The 12,498-nt window shown below is 42.3% G+C and overlaps 3 pseudogenes; all 3 read left to right on the forward strand.

Moving 5' to 3' along the window:
- Nucleotides 1-534: 534 nt before the first annotated feature.
- LOC147002637 (paired immunoglobulin-like receptor B) lies at nucleotides 535-4,331 on the forward strand (annotated as a pseudogene).
- Nucleotides 4,332-4,600: 269 nt separating this feature from the next.
- Nucleotides 4,601-5,543, forward strand: LOC147002638 (leukocyte immunoglobulin-like receptor subfamily A member 6; annotated as a pseudogene).
- Nucleotides 5,544-5,619: 76 nt separating this feature from the next.
- Nucleotides 5,620-6,890, forward strand: LOC147002639 (leukocyte immunoglobulin-like receptor subfamily A member 4; annotated as a pseudogene).
- The last annotated feature ends 5,608 nt before the right edge of the window (nucleotides 6,891-12,498 follow it).

The raw sequence follows: 12,498 nt of genomic DNA on the forward strand, positions 1-12,498 counted from the left end.
AGATGGATGATATATATGATCAGAGCAGACAGTGTCCATTTAATTGGAACACTTACATGACTAAAAACCTATTGTACTCCAACTATGTTCTAAACTGTCAGAAAGTTAATGATTCCTGTGAAACTCACGAGGATTCTGACCCCATAACCATGGAGACTAATTAGTCTTACCAAAGTAAGACTAATAGTAGATGATCAGGATAATGCCGAGACTCATAGTTAAGATACTAACAACATTTAAGCTAGAATGGGCATTTGGGCATGTACAAACATTAACTCAAAATTATCCTTCACAAAACTCAGAAGAATTATGAACAATAAGATAGGAATACCAAAGAGGTAAGGGTGTTGATAAGATTATTCATACAGAAATGACATATTTTGCTAGGAAAAGGACAATGCATCTATAGCAGATTTTTCAAGAGTGGAATCAAATCATGAAAATACCATATTTCCTTCCATATAGTTCTGCAAGTTTCCTCTGTGTTCAACCATAACAACTGAAAAATCAGCCTCTCAGAGTGTCCCTTCTGTGATGCATCCTCCCAGCAGCATCAACCTGCATCTTCCCTCGCTGTTAGACACTGAGAACAAGGTATGGCATGACTTTTGCCCTTTGATGTCTGTGATTACACACAGATGACCTACACAAGGTTGGTCCCATATGGTGTAAAGACTCCTGGGCCATTGTCCCTGTGGAACAGAAGTCAGTTAAAATGTGGAGGGTAAAGCTTTACTGCAGGGATATAAACAGTGAATGTTGGCAATGTTTCTTTGCACAGCAGATCATCTTTTTATCTCAAAAATTAACAGACAGTGACTGGTTGGTGTATCTCTGTGAGTTCAAACTTGAGTTATATAGTGAGACTCTGTCTCAAAAAAAAAAAATCAGAAAACCTGAAAAGTTTATCACACACTTCTAATGAACCCTAATATAACCCAATTGGTTCACCAGCTGCCTTTGTGTAGAGTCGACAGAAATGAAGTTTTCTGTCGATGCTGCCCCATCATGTGTGAGTAAACATTGTTTACCTATCCCCAGGAAAAGTTCATGTAATATCCCCAAAGCATCTCAAGGGCTGAGTAGCCAACTGGCCATTAATTTGATCTGGTTGAAGGAATGAATGACAACCAAGAAGATGCTCTGAGAGAAAAACACCCTCCAGCTCTGAGCTTTTATAGGTGAAGGTACAGACTCAGGAAACAACCAGGTTTATTTTGCATTAGGTCCTAGTCACTTTGATTGGGACCATTCAGGCAGATATAGATGGGTACAATGAAGATGTTGTGCATGAAGAGATCACAGTCAGATTTGGGTGGTAGTGCCAGCAGAGGCAGATGAGGGAATAGGGTGAGTTTTAGAACTGTATGAGACTCAACCAGTTCTGTCTCAGCAGCCAAAACCAAAATTAAAGAACCACAAACAGGAAAAAACCACATATTCTGGGGCCCAGCCCACTACAGATCTGGAGAAAAAAACGAACCAGATGTCCCAGATCGGTTCCTCTTCCTCAGAGCCTGATAATATGACAGCCTCATGGCATGAAGAAGAAACCAGCCCATGTAGGCCATACACTCTTGCCTTTGGCAAGAAGACAAACTCTGCAATCTTTCAATGACTGGAACATGTCATGAGTCCCACACTCACAGCCCTGGTTTATCTTGGTGAGATGTAAAGTCTGGGAGGGAGAATTCTTGCCTGAGAGAGAATCTACATCACAACCATGCTTTGGCTCATCAGGATGTCTCATCAGCTCGGAAGTCATCTGAAAGTTGAGGGCCCGCTGAGCTTTCAGTGCAAACACTCACAGGCATCTCTCTTTCAGAATTGATCCTGGGCTCTGGGAATGCACTACTGTCTTCTTGGCTGTCCCAGATTGGAAATACTTGACAGGGTATGGGTGACAGTAGGTGTGGGCCATTGCTGGGGATGTCTAAAGCATACTGGCTCTGACCACTGGTATCTGAAGGAGATATCCTTGAACACAGCTGCTGATACTTGCAGGAGACTTCTCTAAACCCACAATCAAGTTAGTGCCAAGCAATGTGATAACCATTGGAAAACAGGTGACCATCTTCTGTAAGGGTCCTTACATGCCAAAGAATACCGTCTCCAGAAAGAAGGGCCTCAAGCTTACCTGATACCAGTAACCTTTCTAGAAACTGAGAACAAGGCCAAGTTCTCTATCTCACCGATTCAATAGAACAATGCAGGTCAATACTGGTGTTCCTATAAAAGCCCAACTAACATGTCTCAATAAAGTGACATCATGGAGCTTGTGGTGACAGGTAGAGATACCTTACCTATACTGAAGGATTTTTCTTGAGAAAAGGAGTATAGTCAATGGGGACTCCCTTTATCAAATCTGAGGGTAACAATGCTTCCCATATGAGTCCATATGAATTCACTTAACAGGCTTCTTCACTCTTTTAGGAGTTATTCTCGGCAAAGTCATGCTGTTTGCCCTTCCCAGCTATGTTGCGACTTCAGGGGAAAATATGACCCTTAAGTGTGCATCACAAGTGACATATAAAGGACTAATAAAGGAAGATGAGAAATTCTCCGTTGTAATGCCCTCATGAAAAACATACCCTACACTATGGGGAACACTTTTCACAGTGGGTCCTGTGATCTCCAACCAAAGGTAGAGGTTCACATGCTGTGGATATTACTTGAGTAACTCCTAGATGTGGTCAGAGCCCTGCAACCATTTAGATCTGTTGGTCTCAAGTAAGGAAGCCATTGCTTTCCCTTGAGTGACATTACATCTGACACAGGATCACAGAGAAGGGTGTGATGTGTGGTGGGTGATTGAGAACCAGGGATACAGAACCCAATATGTGATGCAAGTGGATATAAGGTGCAGAAATCAGGATTGATATTGACAGTGGAACCCAAGAGTTTTGTGAAATATGGAGGTGTTATATGTCCCTCTGCTATTGTAGATCAGTTTCAGTGTCATTGCAAGTGTAACCTTCTTTGAGCAACTTTCCTAACAGACACATTTGATGTTCTATTTTACAGGGACCCTTCAAAATCCCACACTCTGGGCTCATCCAGGTTTAATGATAACCTTCAGGAACCCTGTGACCATCTGGTGTGAGGGGGACCACAAAACCCAAACATATGTTCCATATAGAGAGGGAAGCCTAGAATCTTTGGACAGACTGATCCAAAAGGACCAAAACAATAAAGCAGGATTCACTATCCCATCTGTGCCACATCTGAATGCAGGGCAATATTTGTGTTACTCTCACACCTCTGTTGGGTAGTCAGAACCCAGTGACACCCTGGAGCTGGTGGTTACAGGTGAGAACATTCTCATGATTCTTATATTCAGATGTTACTCTCAAGGAAATACTGATATAACAGTACCTCCTACCACAGGCCAGCTAAACAATGTTGATTGTTTATGTTGATTTAATGTTTCATATGTATCTTTCCTAGGAGTCTATGAAAACCCCAACATTTTGGCCCTGCAAAACCCTGTTGTAAACTTAGGAGTGTTTGTGATCATTTCATGTACCTCAAATCAGATATTTAACTGGTACATTTATGGAACAATGATCAGAAAATCTACAGATCCTTTGGCTTACAATATCCATACTCTGGGGAGCTTCTAGGCAGTTTCTAAGTGGGTCCAGTAACCTCTGGACAAAGGTGGAGACTCAGATGCTATGACTATTATACAAATAATCCTCAGGTGTGGTCAGAAGCCACTGATACCTTAGAATTCCTGATCTCAGGTGAGGGAGCTAGAGAGTGTCTGTGGAATAACACTGCACCTGACACAGGTTCCCAGTGGAGACGCTGGTATGCAATGTGTCTGAGGACCCAAGGCTCCTGAGCCAATGGACACAGCATGCAGTCTGTGGCAGTTGTCATTCAGTAAATGGAGGATGAAATAATGAGAATGGAACCTGAGATGGTCAGGTTAGCAATGGGTCTTCCCGTGACAGTACCAGTCCTTTGGATATTCAGGGGTAAAGTCAACAGTCAGCACAATATGGTTGATCTTTACTTTAAGACCGTACAAAGTCTCACCTCTTACTCAGCTACTTCCTTTCAGGAAACCTCCAGAAACCCACCTTTTGGGCTGAGCCAGGTTCTGTGATCGAATCAAAGAACTCTATGACCATTTGGTGTGAAGGAACTATGGAAACACAAATATATTTCCTATATAAAGAAGGAAGCCACCTGAACCCCAAAAATATGTCAGACACTGAGACACCAACCAGGCAGCAGACACTAACTGATCTGAGGCTCCAACATAAACACAGCACAGGACTGCCTGATCTGGACTTAATGAAAGAGATTCACCTAACCCTTGAGAGACTTGAGACCCCAGGAAATGGGATGGCCTGTCAGGGTATGGAGCTCTATGGGGGTGTTGGCACATCCTCTTGGAGACAGGGAAGGAGAAATAGGATAAGGAACTGTTGGAGGGCAGAACAGGAGGGGGATAATGACTGGACTGTAAAAAAGATTAATGTTAATAAAAAAGAAAAGAAAAAATAAAATACAGAGAGAAATGGAAAAAAAAAAAAAAAAGGAAGCCCAGCATCCTGGCTCAGACAAATTCCAAAAGCATCCTAGTAACATGGCCAGGTTCTCTATAACATCCATGGAAAAACATAATGCAGGGGGGTTACATCACTGTCACTGTTATAATTTTGGTGGTGGTCATAGCACAGTGATGCACTGGAGCTGGTGATGACAGGTGAGAGGACACTTCCAAATTTCTGGGAAATTCCTTTAGGAAAGCTGGATGTTCACTGTGTGTGTCTCTTCCTCAAATCCCAGGAGAATTGAACAATGTTTACCATATATTCCACCTAACAGGCTTTCTATTCCCTTCTAGAAGTTTACTCCAGCAAAGTCACCCTGTCAGCCATTCTCAGCCCTGTGGTGACCTCAGGAACAATGTGACCCTTCCATGTGACTCACAACAAGCATATAACAGGTACAGGTGAATGAAAGAAGAGAATCTCTCCAGGGCTGCGTGTATACAGATTCCATACAGAAGGCCGTCCCCCGGACCAGTTCTCATTGGGCCCCATGACTCCTGACCAGAGAAGAAGGGTTCACATGCTATGGCTGTTACTTGAATTGCTCCCAGCTGTGGTCAGTGCCAAGTAATCAGCTAGAACTCTTCGTCTCAGGTAAGAAAATCCTAGCTTTCCATTTGAATGATATCACCATAGACCAAATATACCATTCCTTTCTTTGACAAGCCTGAAGACAGGGTAATACAACTCTTATTCTTACAACTTTGCTGGGAAGACAGAGTCAAGTCACAACCTGGAGCTGACAGTGATAGGTGACAATTCACTAAGGGTCATAATCCTTTCCTTTTCCCCCAGGAAATACTGTCCAAAGTTGTTCACCCACAGTCCTTCTGCTGGAGGCAATGAGAGCTTTTCCTCATTTAATAGCCTGCCTTTTTTTCTTTCCTAGGTGTCCACCATGGCAAACCTACTCTTTCAGCCTTTGCCAGTCCTGTGGTAACCTCAGGTGGGAATGTGACCCTCTATTGTGTCTAATCAAAAATATACAATTGATTCATTGTGACTGGGCAAGATCTGAAGTTCTCCAGGTCCCAGAAGGCACAGTTCAAACATGCTGGGAAGTACCAGGCTGTTCTCTGAGATCTCTATGGTGTCTAGTAAGAAGGGGCCTTTTAGATGTTATGGATACTATCAAAGTACTCCACATGTGTGGTCAGAGGCCAGTAACTTTTTGGTGATACATATTTCAGTTGATGACAACTTCTCTTTTATTTAGCTGTATTTTGATAGCCCAAGAAATTTTGTTATTAACTTTGCTGCTCCCAGTAGGTTTCTAGGGAATGAGTGGCTGAAGAAAGGTCTTGATTACTATGGCCCAAAGAAATATAGGCCATGTAATAGTCATAGCAGGATGAGAGGTAGAATGTATTGCAAGATGCAGCTGGATGACATGTTATCTCTCATTGTTCCAGGGTGGTCAAGGAAGGCCTCCCTGCTGAACCAGCAAGGCCATCTCCCGGCCCTTGGAGAGAACCCGATACTTTAGTGTTCCTCTGAGATCAGTTATGACAGATTTGCTCTCTCCAAAGAGGGTAGAAGTGACCTCCCACAGATCTCTGTTAGTCAGTTACAGACTGGACAATGTCATGCCAACTTCACCTTAGGTTCTGTGGATTTCTCTATTGGTGGCCAAAATAGATGCTATGGTACATCCTGATTTTCTTCTGAGTGGTCAGCCCCTAGTGTTCCTCAAGACACCCTGGTCACAGGTGAGGAAAAGTCATGAATTCAGTAGGGAACCAACTTTGCACAGGCTCAGCTGGGAGGAGACTTTGGATTGATCATTAAGATGATGATGAGCATCTCAGGGTGAGGTTAATATTCTCAGACATTTAAGAGATCTACAAATGATGGAGTGGGTGAGGGATTGTCTGTGAATATATAGACTAAATACTGAAATAGAATCTCAGAACTGTGACTGTTTCTCACTCATGTTTCTCTTTTCTAGGACATCCTCATATCACACACAATCTGTCAGTGCATCTAGGCACCAATGTGTCCTCAGGAGAGAATGTGACCCTTATCTGTCAATCGTCAATCCCAATGGACATCTTTCTGTTCAAGGAAGGTGCTGCCTACCCCTAAATGCACCAAAGATTAAAGTTCCAAGATCCACAATTTGAGGCAGAATTTTCCAAGTGCTGTGACCCTTGAGGGTATCTATATGTGCTCTGGTTTCAAAGTTCATCTCCTTACCTGTTGTCACATCCCAGTAATCCTGTAGAGATCAAGGAGTCAGGTGAGGTGATTCTGGCCTGTGTGATCTCAGAAGGTAACCCAGGATTCATGACCAAGAAAGTCATAGAAGTAAGTTTAGCCTAGAGAGGGTCATAAGAAGAGAGTTCATTATTCAGAGATTATGAAATAAACTGGCATTGGGAGAGAACTCTGAGGACAGTCCCGTTGTCCCCAGAGGATTCTTCACCTCCCACCCAGGTGCCCTAGCACACCCAGGATCTTAGGATCACTGGTGAGTGGAACACATTATCTATTCCAACACAATTGAGAGTGCCTGGGATCAGCAGGAGCAGGGACACAGGAGCTCCACCCGACCAGCAGCTCAGGTTCCTTCTGGTCAGCGCTGGTCTACCTTGGTTTCAAACACAGTGGACAGTCCCACAGTCCCCAGAGGAGGTACCACTTCCAGGCACTCTAACACTCCCAGGATCTTAGGATTCCAGAATTCCAGGAACCCAGGAGCTTGGTCACACCAGGATCTCAGAGGAAGCTTGACTGCCAAGAACTCTGACATACCCAGAATCTCAGGATCCCAGGATCCCAGAATCACAGGATCATAGAGAAAGCTGGACTCTGAGGAGTTCTGACTCAACCAGGATTACAGGAAAGACAGGCTCTAATCAGATATATTGAGGGCAGCAAGCACTTGAGATAATCAGATGGCAGGAGGCATTCATAAGAACAGAAGCAACAGAAACCAAGATTACTTGGCATCATCAGAACCAAAGTCTCCCACCCTAGCAAGTCCTGCATACACCATCACACCAGAAAAGCAAGATATGGATCTAAAGTCACCTCTCTTGAGGATGACGGAGAACTATAAGAAGGAAATGAATAACTCCCTTAAAGAAATACAGGAGGACACATCCAAACAGGTGAAAGAATTGAACAAAACTATCCAGGATATAAAAATGGAAGTAGAAACAATAAAGAAATCACACAGGGAGATCACTCGGGAAATAGAAAACCTAGAAAAGAAGTCAGGAACCATAGATGCAAGCTTAACCAACAGATACAAGAGAGAGAGAAGAATCAATCTCAGGTGCAAAAAATACCATAGAAAACATTGACACAATACTCAAAGAAAATGTGGAATGCAAAAAGATCCTAACCCAAAACATCCAGGAAATCCAGGACACAATGAGAAGGCCAAAACTAAGGATATTAGGTATAGACGAGAAGGAAGATTTCCAACTTAAAAGACCAGTAAATATCTTCAACAAAATTATAGAAGAAAACTTCCCCAACCTAAAGAAAGAGATGCCCATAAACATACAGGAAGTCTACAGAACACCAAATAGATTGGAGCAGAAAAAAAATTCTCCCATCACATAATAAACAAAACACCAAATATACAAAACAAAGAAAGAATATTAAAAGCAGTAAGGGAAAAAAGTCAAGTAACATAAAGGCAGACCTATCAGAATTATATCTGACTTCTCCCAGGAGACTAAGAAAGCCAGAAGATCCTGGGCAGATGTCATACAGACCCTAAGAGAACACAAATGCCAGCCCAGGCTACTATACCCAGCAAAACTCTCAATTACCATAGATGGTGAAAACAAGGTATTTCATGACAAAGCCAAATTTAGACAATATGTTTCCACAAATGCAGCCCTTCAAAGGATAATAAAGGTAAAAGTCAAAAACAAAGAGGGAAACTAAACTCAAGAAAAAGCAAGAAAGTAATTTTTCAATAAACATAAAGATAGCCAAATGAACAAAATTCCAACTCTAACCAAAAAAGTAACAGGAAGCAACAATTACTTTTCCTTAGTATCTCTTAACATCAGTGGACACAATTCCACAATAAAAAGACATAGAATAACAGACTAGACACATAGATAAGCCCCATCAATTTGCTGAATACAGGAAACACATTTCAGTAACAAGGACAAGCACTACCTCACAGTGAAAGGCTAGAAAAAATTTCCAAGCAAATGGTCCCAAGAAAAAAGCTGGAGTAGCCATTATAATATCAAATAAAATTGACTTCCAACCAAAAGTTATCAAAAAAAACCAAACCAAACCAAAACAAAACAAAACAAAAAACATTGGAAAAGGACTCTTCATACTTATCAAAGGAAAAATCTACCAAGATGAACTCTCAATTCTGAACATCTATGCCATAAATGCAAGGGCACCCATATATGTAAAGGAAAACTTGCTAAAGATCAAAGCACACATTTTACCCCACACAATAATAGTGGGGGACTTTAACACCTCACTCTCAACAAAGGACTGATCATGGAAACCAAAACTAAACAGAGATACAGTGAAACTAATGAAAGTTTTGAATCAAATAGATTTAACAGATATCTAAAGAACATTTCACCCTAAAACAAAAGAATATACTTTCTTCTCAGAACCTATGGTGCCTTCTCCAAAATTGACCATATAACCTGACAAAACACAAGCCCCAGGGATACAAATAGTTTGACTAATGGCATCCCTCCAGGGAGCATGAGTGCCTGAAACATTAAGAGAGAATCTGCAGTGTCAAATGAGGAACTTTGTTCAAAATAGAAATGTTGAGAAAGAAGAAGTGGTGAGTCTTAGATGCAGAGTGTTAAGGGGGAAGGGCTGACTCTTCTAGTAATGAGGAAGTCAGAAAACAATGAAAATACCAAGCAATGAAGGATCCATGCTGGGGGAGGCCTATGCTTCCTTTAGTGGAACAACTAGGTCTTGTGAACCTTACACCCAACCTCCTTCTCCTGGGACTTTCTGCCTTGTAATGGTCCTATTCACTTTCTAGTCAATCCAGGAAAAATGTGGTTCTTTGTAGGTCTTATTTCCTCTCTTACTTCTGACATTAAATTCTAAAACTTTTGTCCTAAAGTGTTCCCATTGCTGTCCCCTGGCAGCTGTGTTCCCTGGAAATTACGCTCTTTGACCTCTTGAACTACATACAGGTTTCTCACTGTACATGACCTCTTTAACTACATATAGCTTTCTCACTGTACACCATGTTTCCAGTTTTTAATGAGCTGTCACCTATTCTGAGGTTGAAAGTGGTGAGTCAGCTCTCATTAGGTGATTTTTGTTCCTGTAAACTATGGCGAATCCCCATTTGTCTAGATAATGCCATAAAACTACATGCTTCACCTATTTGATTGTTGGTGTTATTCTAACTTTGCTCTGTCATCAGCTCCATATCTAGCATGAATAGATGATTGTTCACAACTACCCAGAAATAGTTCTATACAAAGGTTTGACTTACTATTCATGTGATGAAATCTGGATTTCCTGAGTGGCTGTGTATAAAGGAGGGGAATTTAAGGTCACCCCTAAAGCAAGGATATCACATATATACTAATATCACCTGCCTATGTTACTAATGTAGCTCCCGGATATCCTGATGCATTCTAACTGAAGTATGTTGGTCCCAACCTCATTGACCACAGTGTAGTTTTCCCTTTCTGCACCTTTCAGCTCCTCTAGCATTCGGTGACACAGCAAGTAGCATCTTCACACGTAGATGAGCATGATGCTTGTGGCTGGACTTATCTCTTACAAAATTATTAACTAAGTTAATCAGTTTTTTGTACTGACACAGAATCAAGTATTAAATTATAAAATCAGAAAGTGAACTGATAGATATTGAGAGAAAATACAGCTTGAGATTGGTATATTGTTGTTGTTTGTGGGGCTGTCGGTGTGGGGGAAGGAGGGAAGTGAGAGAGAACCCGCCTATTGCCAGAGTTCTGGTGCTCTGGGCAGGCAGTCTCCAGAGGACTGCAGCATGCTTTCCTCACAGTCCCTGGTGGGTGTCAGGCTATGGGAAGCCATCGAATCCCAGTTTGGCAGGGGATAGATAAGGGGCAGCCCTAGGCACCAGGTTCCCAGCCTCTGGCATCCCACACTGGATACCATGGTGGAGCTGAGAACAGAATGGGGGCCCCAGGGAAGCACTGAGCCTGGGGCAGAAGGGAGGAGAGGACAGGGGGATAGGACTAGGACGCTGGATGGCACCCATAGGGGTGAGAGTCATTGGTCCAGTCCATGGCTAGAGGCCTTCCATCCAGAGGTTAGACTTGGCTCATTAGGGGAAAGCCTATCCCATCATTCAAGCACAGCGAGCCTTATTGATCAGAGACAATCTATGGTTTTAGAGCTTTATTGTAGAAAGGCACGGGGAAGGAGAGAAGGTAGAAAGAGACTGGCCATGGCCATGTTGGGGCAGGGGATGGGAGAGAGAGAAGGAGGGTTATAGAGTAAGAAAGGTGAAGACTTAAAGAGAGTGAAGAGAGGCCAAGCAGCCCCTCCTACAGTGGGTTGGGCTATCCTACTGTTGCCAGGTAACTGTGGGGGTGGAGTCTAGCCAGAATGCTAGAAGCTTAGAACATTATCTGCGTGACTGATAGTCACAGAATCATGGGGGCTCTGTGGTGTCAGGCATCTGGCTCTGGGAAAGTGGCTTGCTTTTCCATCCCTTGTAGAGTTCTCTACTGCGTCACTGGAGCAAGTCCCACCCAACCAAAATAGGCTGCCTATTACAGCCCCACAGTTGTTGTTGTTGTTGTTGATTAGTTGATGTTGTGATAGAGATCATATGTTGGATTCTCATCTCAGCATGAGCTACTATCTGATATCCTTCCAGGGATGGATACAGAGTGAGTTTCAAGCTGAAACTGATACTTAGACGAAGAGTATGTCTGTTTGTAAAAGTGGGAGTTAATCTATTTTAGTTTTACTGTGAACATCAGAGAGTAAGCAGAGCTATCTTCACAGCCACCTGCAAATAGAGCACAGGGCATACAGATATACTAAGACTCTTTTGGAGCCCTGACACTACCACATCCACCACCATGGTGGAGGAAATCTCCATGAAGTTATCCTTCATGACACTATGTCTAGGTACTGCAGTGTTAGCCTCTTTTCTTAAACTCAGAATCCTCTGAATTTTGAGAACTTTAATTTGCAGTTCTGTTTTACAGCTCCAGATTTTGCTGACCTTTGCAATTTTGACTCAATGTATGAACTGTTTGCAAATTATGATGGCTGAAAGGGACCCTTCAGTGATAACATTTATATTACCCAAACTTCTTGTATCCCAAGTATGTTATAAACAGTCTGAAAGTTAACCAGTCCTGTGCAACTTGAAGTCACAAGTACCTGTGAACCCATATCTATGATGAGAAATGAGGCTAATATTAGGCAATCAGGATGATGCTAAGGCTCATAATTAAGATACTAACAACATTTAAGCTGGAATGGGCATTTGAGGATGAACAGGCATTAAATCAAAATCAACCTTCATAAAGCTCAGAAGAATTCTGAACAAAAATAGGAAGTACAAAGCATTAAGGTTGTTTCTATGAAAATTGTGTGTATTAGTTATAAAAAAAGGCCAGTGTGTCTATAGGAGATTGTGCAGCAAAGTGAAATCAAATCCAGAGGCATGTTTTCTTTCCCATCTCCTTCTATGTCTCTTCTATGTTCTCCAGGAGAACTGAAGGATCAGTTTATCAGCACGTCTCCTGTATTATGAGTTCTTCCAGCATCAACCTGCTCTTCCTTTTGTGGAACACTGCTCTTCAGGTATGGCATTACTCCTGCCATATTGAAGTCTCAGTAGCTGTGATTACAGAGATGTGACCTACCTACAGAAAACAGGTCCCATCATTATTCCTTAATGCTTTAGAGGTTCTTGGGGCAAATGTTCTCCCAGCACAACTATAGCTTTTTA

The sequence above is a fragment of the Mus caroli genome, unplaced genomic scaffold, assembly GCF_978045245.1.
Source record: "Mus caroli unplaced genomic scaffold, Mus_caroli_1 scaffold_9, whole genome shotgun sequence".
In the NCBI taxonomy this organism is placed as follows: domain Eukaryota; kingdom Metazoa; phylum Chordata; class Mammalia; order Rodentia; family Muridae; genus Mus; species Mus caroli.